This window comes from Acipenser ruthenus, chromosome 1, assembly GCF_902713425.1.
Source record: "Acipenser ruthenus chromosome 1, fAciRut3.2 maternal haplotype, whole genome shotgun sequence".
NCBI classification, from domain to species: Eukaryota; Metazoa; Chordata; class Actinopteri; order Acipenseriformes; family Acipenseridae; genus Acipenser; species Acipenser ruthenus.
In genome coordinates, this window is record NC_081189.1 from 116,520,643 (window position 1) to 116,530,725 (window position 10,083).

Consider the following 10,083-nt stretch of genomic DNA (forward strand, 5'->3'; position numbering starts at 1 on the left):
CTGGCTTTTATAACACAACCTGAAGTGCATCCTCTGGCTAGACCGTTGTGCTATTTGACATTATTCGTGCTTTTTCTGGTAACTAGACCACTTTTTAAATATCTGCTAAAAGGTAGATCTTTTTGTTGTGGCAGGGTGGGAGATGTGTTTTTTTTCTACTTTTCTAGACCATTAAAGGGAAAAAAAAAAAACATTTTGAAAAATTGTGTATTACATCAAAACCCAATAATTCAATTGATAGATTTTTTTTTTTTTTTTAAATATACAGTCCCATCCAATACTACTTTATAGTGACAGGTGTTTTACCATGGTGAATTTAACCCATGTTTTAGGTGATAAATATGGTTTATATTGGAATTGAATTTTAGTAGATTATCCCTTAACTGGTTTTTTTTTTAACAGTGCTGTAACCTCAAATTTGAACAATTTAGAAGATTGTGAAAGGCAAACCCCCCCCCCCCCCCCCCCCCCATTAACAGAACGATCACAGACAGATTCTGTGTAGCTTCTTTTCATCTATACAACATTGTTTGTTTGCTTGTGTGTTTTGTTGGTGTCAGCATCTAGTAAAGCTTGGATTTGGTTCACATTTTTGCAGCTCAATCTGGCATCTTGGTTATCTGGTGCCTTCATTGAGAGATGTAATTCTATAATACATTTTGTTAAGTACATTGCATTACAGGAATAGTTCAAGGCTATTTTATTTTCTGTTTTTTTTTTTTGGGGGGGGGGGGTGTACAAATAGACCTTCTTTCATCTGGTACTCTCAGTGCAAGATGTATAATGGGTATACATATAATAGATTTTTCTAAAGAGATGTTCTATAAAATGGAAGTTCAGTTTTATGAATGCACGGCCATAGTATATATTTTGTCTCTGTATTTAGGCAGCTGGTTGAACTGGCAGTGGTTAACAGACAACATAGAAGTGCTGTACTGGTCTTATAGTAAGAAACGCAGCCTTCCAATAAAACAATAATAATTGTTGTTGTATGCTGTGCATTTCTGTGAACCATTCTTTAGTCTTTTCTGTACCCTTTATTCCTGCTGCTCAACTTACACAACTCTGAAACTTTCTCTTGCACACTCAAGCGTTTATTTGCAAAGATTCAGCCTGACCTCCAGTTGACATTGGTTAACGTCATGTCACCATCACACAATTCAGCCAGTCTTGACAAACAATGGAAACCCCTTTTCAGCCCTGGCAACCTCAATTAGCACCTTGGTTAGCCTGGCTTACTACCTTTTTCAAGAATCATAATTTATTTTTAGGTGGGAGAGCCCAGCTATATTGAATTAAAAAATGTTAATATATACAGTGCCATGAAAAAGTGCCCCCTGTCTGATTTTCTGCATTTTTGCACATCTTTCACATTGTATTTGATCAGATTTTTTGGTGGGTTATAGTAGTATATAGAAGGAGTCTGAGAGAAAAAATAATACCAAAGTTTGGTGCTTATTTCATTTGTTTGGTGTGCAAAGTAATCAAACATGCAATCTTCAGGTGTGAAGAAAGTTATTGCCCCCCCCCCCCCCCCCCCCCCAGTTAACTCATCCCAATTAAAGGGATAATTAGGGTCAGCTCTTTGAGTGCTTTGGTTAACAACCAGGCCTGATTTGGGCCAGCCCTGCCCAATATAAATCTGACTAACTTTGGCCCTTACCATCAGAGTGAAGTTGTCAGCACACAGGTTCTAGAGGCACATCATGCCATGAACAAAATAAATTCCTGAAGACCTCTGGAAAAAAGTTGTTGATGCCTATCAGTCTGGACAGGGTTACAAAGCCATTTCTAAGGCTCTGGGGCTCCACTGAACCACAGTCAGAGCCATATTGTCCAAATGGAGAAAGTGTGAGACAGTAGTGAATCTTCCCAGGAGTGGCCGTCCTGCCAAAATCTCTCCAAAGAGCAAGGCATAAAATTGTCCAGGACGTCACAAAGAACCCTAGAACAACATCCAGGGATCTGCAGGCCTCTCTCGCCTCGACTAAGGTCAGTGTTCATGACTCCACCATCGGAAAGACACTGGGCAAAAATGGGATTCATGGCAGAGTAGCAAGGCGGAAACCATTGCTCACTAAGAAGATCATGAATGCTCGTCTCAAGTTTGCCAAAAAGCACCTGGATGATCCTCAAGAGTTCTAGAACAATGTTCTATGGACAGATGAGTCAAAAGTGGAACTTTTTGGCCGACATGGGCCCTGTTATGTCTGGCGAAAACCAAACACTGCATTCCACAGTAAGAACCTTATACCAACGGTCAAGCAAGGTGGTGTTGGTGTCATGGTTTGGGGATGCTTTGCTGCATCAGGACCTGGATGCCTTGCCATCATTGAAGGAACCATGAATTCTGCTCTATCAGAATTCTACAGAAGAATGTCAGGCCATCCGCCCGTGAGCTGAAGCTGAAGCGCAGCTGGGTCATGCAGCAAGACAATGATCTGAAACACACAAGCAAGTCTACATCAGAATGGTTGAAGAACAAGAAATTTAAAGTTTTGGAATGGCCTAGTCAAAGTCCAGACCTAAACCCCATTGAGATGTTGTGGCAGGACCTGAAACGAGCAGTTCAGCTCGAAAACCCACAAATGTCACTGAGTTGAAACAGTTCTGCATGGAGGAGTGGGCCAAAATTCCTCCATGGTGCTGTGAGAGACTAATCAATAACTACAGGAAGTGTTTGGTTGCAGTTATTGCTGCTAAAGGTGGCGTAACCAGTTATTGAGTCTAAGGGGGCGATTACTTTTTCACACGGGGGCGTTGGGTGTTGCATAACTTTCTTTAATAAATAAATGAAATATGTATCAGATTGTTGTGTTATTTGTTCACTCAGGGTCCCTTTGATCTAATATTAGGTTTTGGTTGAAGATCTGATAACATTCAGTGTCAAAAATATGCAAAAATGCAGAAAATCAGACGGGGCAAATACTTTTTCACGGCATTGTGGGTGTGTGTATGTATATACAGTATATATAATATTGTAGCTTTTTTGTCAGGTTTATGAAGCAGGACTCACAGAGACAGTGTGGAATTCTCGGTCTCAAATTTTTATTTGAATAAACAGAATTCTGCAGATGGATTGACAGAGTCCAAGGGTGTGGAGCTCCCAGGCAAGGGGCTGTCAGGAACTGGGGTAGAAGGTGAAGGACTCGCAGGACAGGCTGAATCAGCAGGAGGCAAGAGGGGACTGTCAGCGGTTGCTGTGTCAGTCTGTGCTGGGTTCCGTCCCAGGTAGGGGGCCAGCCGGTCCCGGTGCAGGACCACTTTGCGCCCTCTAGGTGGAAGCTGCACCCGGTACACTACCTCCCCGATCCGCTCCAGGACCTGGCAGGGCCCGAGCCAGTGGCTGTCCAGCTTGGGGCAACGGCCTCGCTTTCTCTTGGGGCTGAAGATCCAAACAAGCTCCCCGGCGATGACGTGGCGGCCCTGAGGTCGTAGTTCCGCTTCTGCCTGACACCAGCAGCCTGCAATTGGTCTCGGGCAAAGTGGTGGGCTACCTCCAGCCAGTCCTGCAGCCTCCGGGTGTACTCCGGACCTGGGGGCACACTGGGGGTGTCTGAGGGGCGGCCGAAGATAATTTCCACTGGCGTGCAGAGCTTACGACCCAGCATGAGCAGAGCTGGAGTGCAGGCATTGGAGTCCTGCACAGCTGAACGACAGGCCATCAACACAAGAGGCAGGTGGGTGTCCCAGTCTTTTTGGTGGCTTGCGGTGGTCACAGCCAGCTGTACCCCCAGCGTGCGGTTGAAACGCTCAACCAATCCATCACTCTGCGGGTGGAGGGGGGTGTTCCGGGTCTTCCGGATCCCCAGGCGCCAACATATCTCCACAAAGACCCGGGACTCGAAGTTGCGCCCCTGGTCTGAATGGAGCTCCTGGGGGATCCCGAACCAGCTGAAGAACCCCTCCAGCAGTGCTTCAGCGATTGTCTCTGCCTCCTGGTCTGGCAGAGCGTACGCCTCCGGCCACTTCGTGAAGTAGTCAAGGGGCACCAGGACGAACCGGTTTCCCTTCTCTGAGCGTGGAAAGGGGCCTAAGACATCCACAGCGACCCTCTCCATGGGTCCATCGACCTGGTACTGCTGGAGGGGGGCGTGCGACCGGCCCGGGGGTCCTTTTCGAGCAAGGCAGGTGTCACAGCTCCGGCAGTGGTTCTCAACGTCCCGTCTGCACTGCCCCCAGTAGAAGAACTGTCGAAGCCGCCGGAGCGTCTTCGTGACCCTGAAGTGGCCGGTGCCTGGGGTCCCATGGTGGGCCTTGAGCACCTCCAGGTGCAACGCTCGGGGGACGACCACCTGCCATCTCACCTCCCCTGTTGCTGGCTCCTTCCACTGCCGTTGGAGGACGCCATCCTTCAAACCCAGCCCTGTCCACTGCGACCAGAGCCCCCGGGTGGCAGTAGAGTATCTTGCTACCTCTTCCCAGGGTGGTCTCCACTGGTCCTCCAGCCACTGCAGCACAGGACAGAGGTCTGGGTCAGCCTCCTGGTGCCTCCTCCACTCCGTCCTCTCCACTGGCACCAGCGTACAGCACTGCTCCGTACTTCCGGAGGACAGCTCGGCCTCCTTCTGTTCCCTCCGGTCGCAGTGTGCACAGCCCTCCTGGGCACAGGGTCGGCGGGACAGGGCGTCCTCATTAGCGTGCTTCTCCCCTGCCAGATGCTGGATGGAATAGTTAAACGCTTGTAGTTGTTCTATCCAGCGGGCAACCTGTCCCTCCGGCTCCCTGAAGGTCAGGAGCCACTGCAGGGCTGCATGGTCCGTCCGCACTGTGAAGGGGAGCACACAGAGGTAGTGGCGGAAGTGACGGACCGACTAGACCACTGCCAACAGCTCCCGTCGCGTCACACAATACCGGCGCTCGGTCTTGCTGAGCGACCGGCTGTAGTATGCAACTACCTGCTCACCATCTGACCCCGGCTGCGACAGGACACCTCCGATTCCCTCGGGGGTCTGGGGGTGCCAACACAGGGGACTGACACAGGGCCATTTTCAGGCTATCGAATGCCTCCTGACGTTCCGGGGTCCAATCAAAGGGCTCACCCTTACACAGGAGGCAGTATAAGGGAGCAGCGATGGTGGCGAAGTCCTGCACAAACCTCCTATAGTAGGACAGCTGGCGGAGGTTGATGGGGGTAGGCCAGTCTCTGACTGCTGCGACCTTGCAGGGCTCCGTACTGATACCGTCCTCTCCAACTCGATGACCCAAGAAGGTAACCTCCTTGCGCAAGAACTGGCACTTTTCAGGGTGTAGCATCAGTCCTGCCTCTGTGACTCGTCGGAGCACTTCTCGCAGGGAGGCCAGGGCAGCCTGGAAGGTCTTCCCATGGACCAGCATGTCGTCCAAGTACACCAGGCACTCTGTAGGGGGCATGCCGACCAGCACTTTTTCCATGAGTCGCTCGAATGTTGCGGGGGCGTTGCAAAGTCCGAACGGTGAACTGCCAGAGCCCTCGGCCAGTGGTGAAGACAGTCTTGGGTCGGGCAGCCGGGGACAGGGCCACCTGCCAGTAGCCACTCCTTAGGTCAAGGGAGGAGAACCACTTCGACCCGGCCACCAGGTCCAGAGACTCGTCGATGCGGGGGAGGGGGTAGGAGTCCTTCTCCGTGACATCATTCAGGCATCTGTAGTCGACACAGAAGCGCCACTTGCCATCTTTCTTCGGAACCATGACCACCGGGGATGTCCAGGGACTGTCTGAGGGCTCAATGATTCCAGCCTCCCGCATCTCCTTCAGTGCCTCCTCTGTAGCCTCCTGGCAGGCCAGTGGTTGGCGGCGGGGCCGCAGCTTGATGGGCCGGGCCTCCCCTGGCCATGTGTGTCCGGCCGACGTCTTCAGGGTTGGTAGCGAAGCTATGGCGGTAGGTCAGTAACAGCTCCCATAGCTGGGCCTGTTGCTCCGGGTGAAGCCCCTCACAATTCTGTCGCCAGTCTGCGGTCACTGTGGCAACAGTGGGGTCCTCCATAGTACCTGGGGGGGAGCAGACGAACTTGGGGCTGACGCGGTCGTCTTTGCTACTGATGGGGGCTTGGAAAAGGAGGGTCTCCGTCCCTGGCGGCTGGGGGCCCAGGGAAGGGCTGAAGTCCCCTGGGCTGGCATGGAGGGCTGTGGGAGTGGAAGTCCTCGCTGACGCTGGGCCCGTCGGAATGCTGTGTTGCCCCTGGGGGCAGGGGTCGGCGATGGGGTTCGGGAGAGGGCTGAGGTCCCCCGGCCCAGCGTATGGCTGGCTCCTTAGCTCCCCTCTCTTAGCAGTCTGGCTCTGACGAGCAAAGGGGTCCCGGTCATGGACAGTTGTGGGTTCCAGCCGGACCCCCTCTGGGAGCACATCGGGGTGGACCAGGGTCACCGTGGAGCCGGTGTCCACCAGGGTGGTACAGGGGACCCCCTCAATCTGGACAGGAACATGACAAAAGTCCCCTGTGGTGGTTCTCCCGACTATTATTATTATTATTATTATTATTATTATTATTATTATTATTATTATTTATTTCTTAGCAGACGCCCTTATCCAGGGCGACTTACAATCGCAAGCAAATACAAATACATTCAAGTGTTACAATACAAGTAATACAATAAGAGCACAGCTAGTCTGTGGATTGCTGTCAGTGGCTTCAGGAGAGTGGGGGGGCACCCTCTCCCTGTTTGGCGGTCGGGCCCCAGCTGCGTGTGGTGCAGGTGGACGGTGGTAAGTATGGGAGACAGGATGGGGGCCCACGTTGTCCCACTTACGCAGGCCCCTTGGTGTTTCCCGACGATGAGCGGGTGGGTGGGGCTGCAGCGGAGGGGCATCGACGCTGTAGGTGCCCAGGTTTGCCACAGTTCCAGCACAGGCGCGTGTGGGGGGCCTGTTTGGATACGGTTCGGATCAGGGCGGCCAGGTCAGAGATCCAGGGAGGAGCAGCGTGGCTGTCTGCAGTCTCCTCCTCTTCTGCTTGGGCTTGACATGCAGTGGGCCTGGGGCGGTCGGTCCATTCTCTCCCCTCTCGCTGGTTTCCCCCAGGGGCCCAATCACGCTCACCCTCCTCGAGCACAGCCTCGACACGTTCTGCGTGGGCCAAGGTGAGCTCTAAGGAGGTTGGGGCAGCGAGCCGGACCTGCTGGCGCAGGGCATTAGGGGTCAGGCCACGGACAAAGGCCTCCATGGCCAAGTCCCCTTGCGTGGCTGGCGGGTAGTCGGGGTACCCCCACCGGGCCAAGTACAGGACATCTGCTGCAAGCACACCCAACTTCTCTCCGGGGCCTCTGATCCGTGTGGCCAGGCGTTGGCGCAGGCCGACAACAGGCTCTACTCTCCCAAAGCGGCGGTCCAGGGCCGTGGCGATAACATCATAGCTGTCCAGCTCATCTGGGCCCAGGTCTAGCAGCACCTGCAGCGCTTTCCCATCCAGGGCTGCCACTAGCTGGCCAGCTTTCTCTGTCGGGCTCCAGGCATTGTTGAGCGCAGCCATCTTGAATTTGGCCTGGTATGCCTACCATGGCGATGTCCCGTCATAGCGGCCTGCTTTTACCATACTTCGGCCCGCCCCCTGCATCCTGTCACTCATACCTGCTCTACTTCCACTCCCGTGGTCAGCACAGGGCCCATCTCGGGGCCTAGCTACCTGGATCCCCACAAAACAGTCACTTAATTGTGCCAACACACTTTCGTAGCTGTCACCGTGAGCTACATCAATAAACCGGAGGTATGGTAAGGCATCACCGGTCAGGCTGGTAATAATGCCTACAGTTTTTTCCTTATCAGTCCATCCTTCTTATTTCGCCATTAATTCAAACTGTATTAAGAACATGCGCCAGTCGGCCTTACCATCATAGGTGGGTTTGTTGATGCAGGCCCCTTTGTTTTGATCCAGCAGCTCTGATGTTGCTCCTGCGCAGCGTGATGACGTCACTTCTTCCTGGACAATTTTTTCTCCATGGACGCTCAATGCCCTGTGCTCTGCCCCACTTCCGCCCCACTGTGACGTTGCCTCCTGTTTGACGTGTCGTGATGCTTCAGCCGCAGCTCCGTCTTCGCTATCGACGCTGATGACACACTGATCCCCTGCGCGTGTGGCAGATCTCCCGACCGCAGCCTCCGCCATCTTGGCTCTTCGTTCTGTTTCGACCCGCAGGCTCCCGCCTTGTATTCGTTCCCCGCTGTTCTTGGTCCTACTGGCGCTTGTCTTTTGCACCCCTCTGACACTCAGCTCTGCTACAAGGTCCTCCAGCCTGCAACGCATCTCGTCTCCTCCCAGTGGTGGTACTGCCATCTCCGCCGGTTCCTGCTTCATTTTCCAAGGCAAGTGCGCCATAATCCCGCTTCCATACACCAGTGTAGCGTTTTTGTCAGGTTTATGAAGCAGGACTCACGGAGACAGTGTGGAATTCTCGGTCTCGAATTTTTATTTGAATAAACAGAGAATTCCTGGCAGGGGCCGGAATTCACGCCACTAAAACAACAAACCCTTATTTATCCTCTATTGCTATCTCTCTCGCTTTCTCTCAAGTCGCTGTCGCTCTCTCTCACTCTCAGTCTACCCTCTGTCACTAATCCACCACATTATATATCCTCTCCTCATCTCCCGCCGCTGTCCGGCTCAACCAATCGACCCATGGTCTGCAGTCCCCCTTTTCCTGCTGCTAACTAACGGCGTGACCCGTTCCCCTTACAATACACATAACATAAAAGATAGACAAGACAAACGGGACAGACAACAAGTCCTGCAACAATACAATTGTCCGGGTCGTTACAATATATTTGTCAAAATGGCATATTCCTCTACAAGATTATACTTGACCATTGACCCATATTTGACTCCTATGCACCCAGAGACCACTTTCAAACACAATATGTCGTTTTCAATCATTTCACAACACCCACGATTTGTGGTTTTTAAGCGCTTTTAATAAATCTGTCTCTGAAGATTTAGAATTATCCTTCACCAACGGGAGCATCAGCCAGGCGACTAAGAAAAAATAAAGCATAACCCATTGAAACACCTTTTCCTTAAAAATACGTTTTTATTGCTGTCTGTTATCTACACAGTTTAATTCACCGTTCCTGAATTATCAAAAGAAAATTATATTTAAGATTCTTTAATATTGACTTAATTTACGCTATTATTATTCATTAAATTCACTTGCAATTTGAACATTAACACCCGTTTATTTTCTTTCTTTATTACAGATACTAATATCCATGTATCAAAAAATAATAGATGAGATTCAGTGAAGTATACAAAAAGCAAAAATAGCAGAAGTGGGTCAGATGAGGCAGAGGATGCATAGCGCTGCAAATACTGCTGCATCGAGGTACATGTTCGCACTGACAATAAAAGAACATACTGAAATATAAGCGACACGTTAAACTAAAACAAGAAAGTGAACTGAGAGACTAGCAATCCATTTATGCAGCTTTTACACACGCTTTAATAAAAAGAAAGCGCAGAATGAGTGTGTTATGAGTTTGTCAGAGCCGCGCTGTGCTTTGCTGGACAGCCACTGTTTATTGCAGAGAGGTGTGTATTGGTGACTTCGTGCGACAGTACTGTCTGTAGTAAAACACTGCCTAAGGCCGACAATCTTAATTGTAAATATTTGACAGAAAATGGTGATGCGTTAGTTGGTAAACTTATATGGAACGCATTGATGGAAATATCCAGTGTGATTTTTGACGCGTCTCCAGATGGCTTGCACCACACAGTTCTTTCAATTTTCTTTTCTTTTTATGATTTCAAGGTGAATAAACCTGGCTTGTTTTGTGCTGATGTCATGTTCACACCTTGTGTAGATACTATTTCAAGGTGAATAAACCTGGCTTGTTTTGTGCTGATGTCATGTTCATACCTTGTGTAGATACTATTTCAAGGTGAATAAACCTGGCTTGTTTTGTGCTGATGTCATGTTCACACCTTGTGTAGACACTATTTCCATCAGCACAGCGATTGCCCAAACGTTCGCAAAGTACCAGCTAACTTGGGAAAACGTGGCTTCCTTCGACTTGCAGAGGTTCTGCTTCATCATACACGCCAGGGACATTATTATCACCGCATGCATGATGTCAACTTATTACTATGAAAGAGAAGAAACCAACATGTTCTATC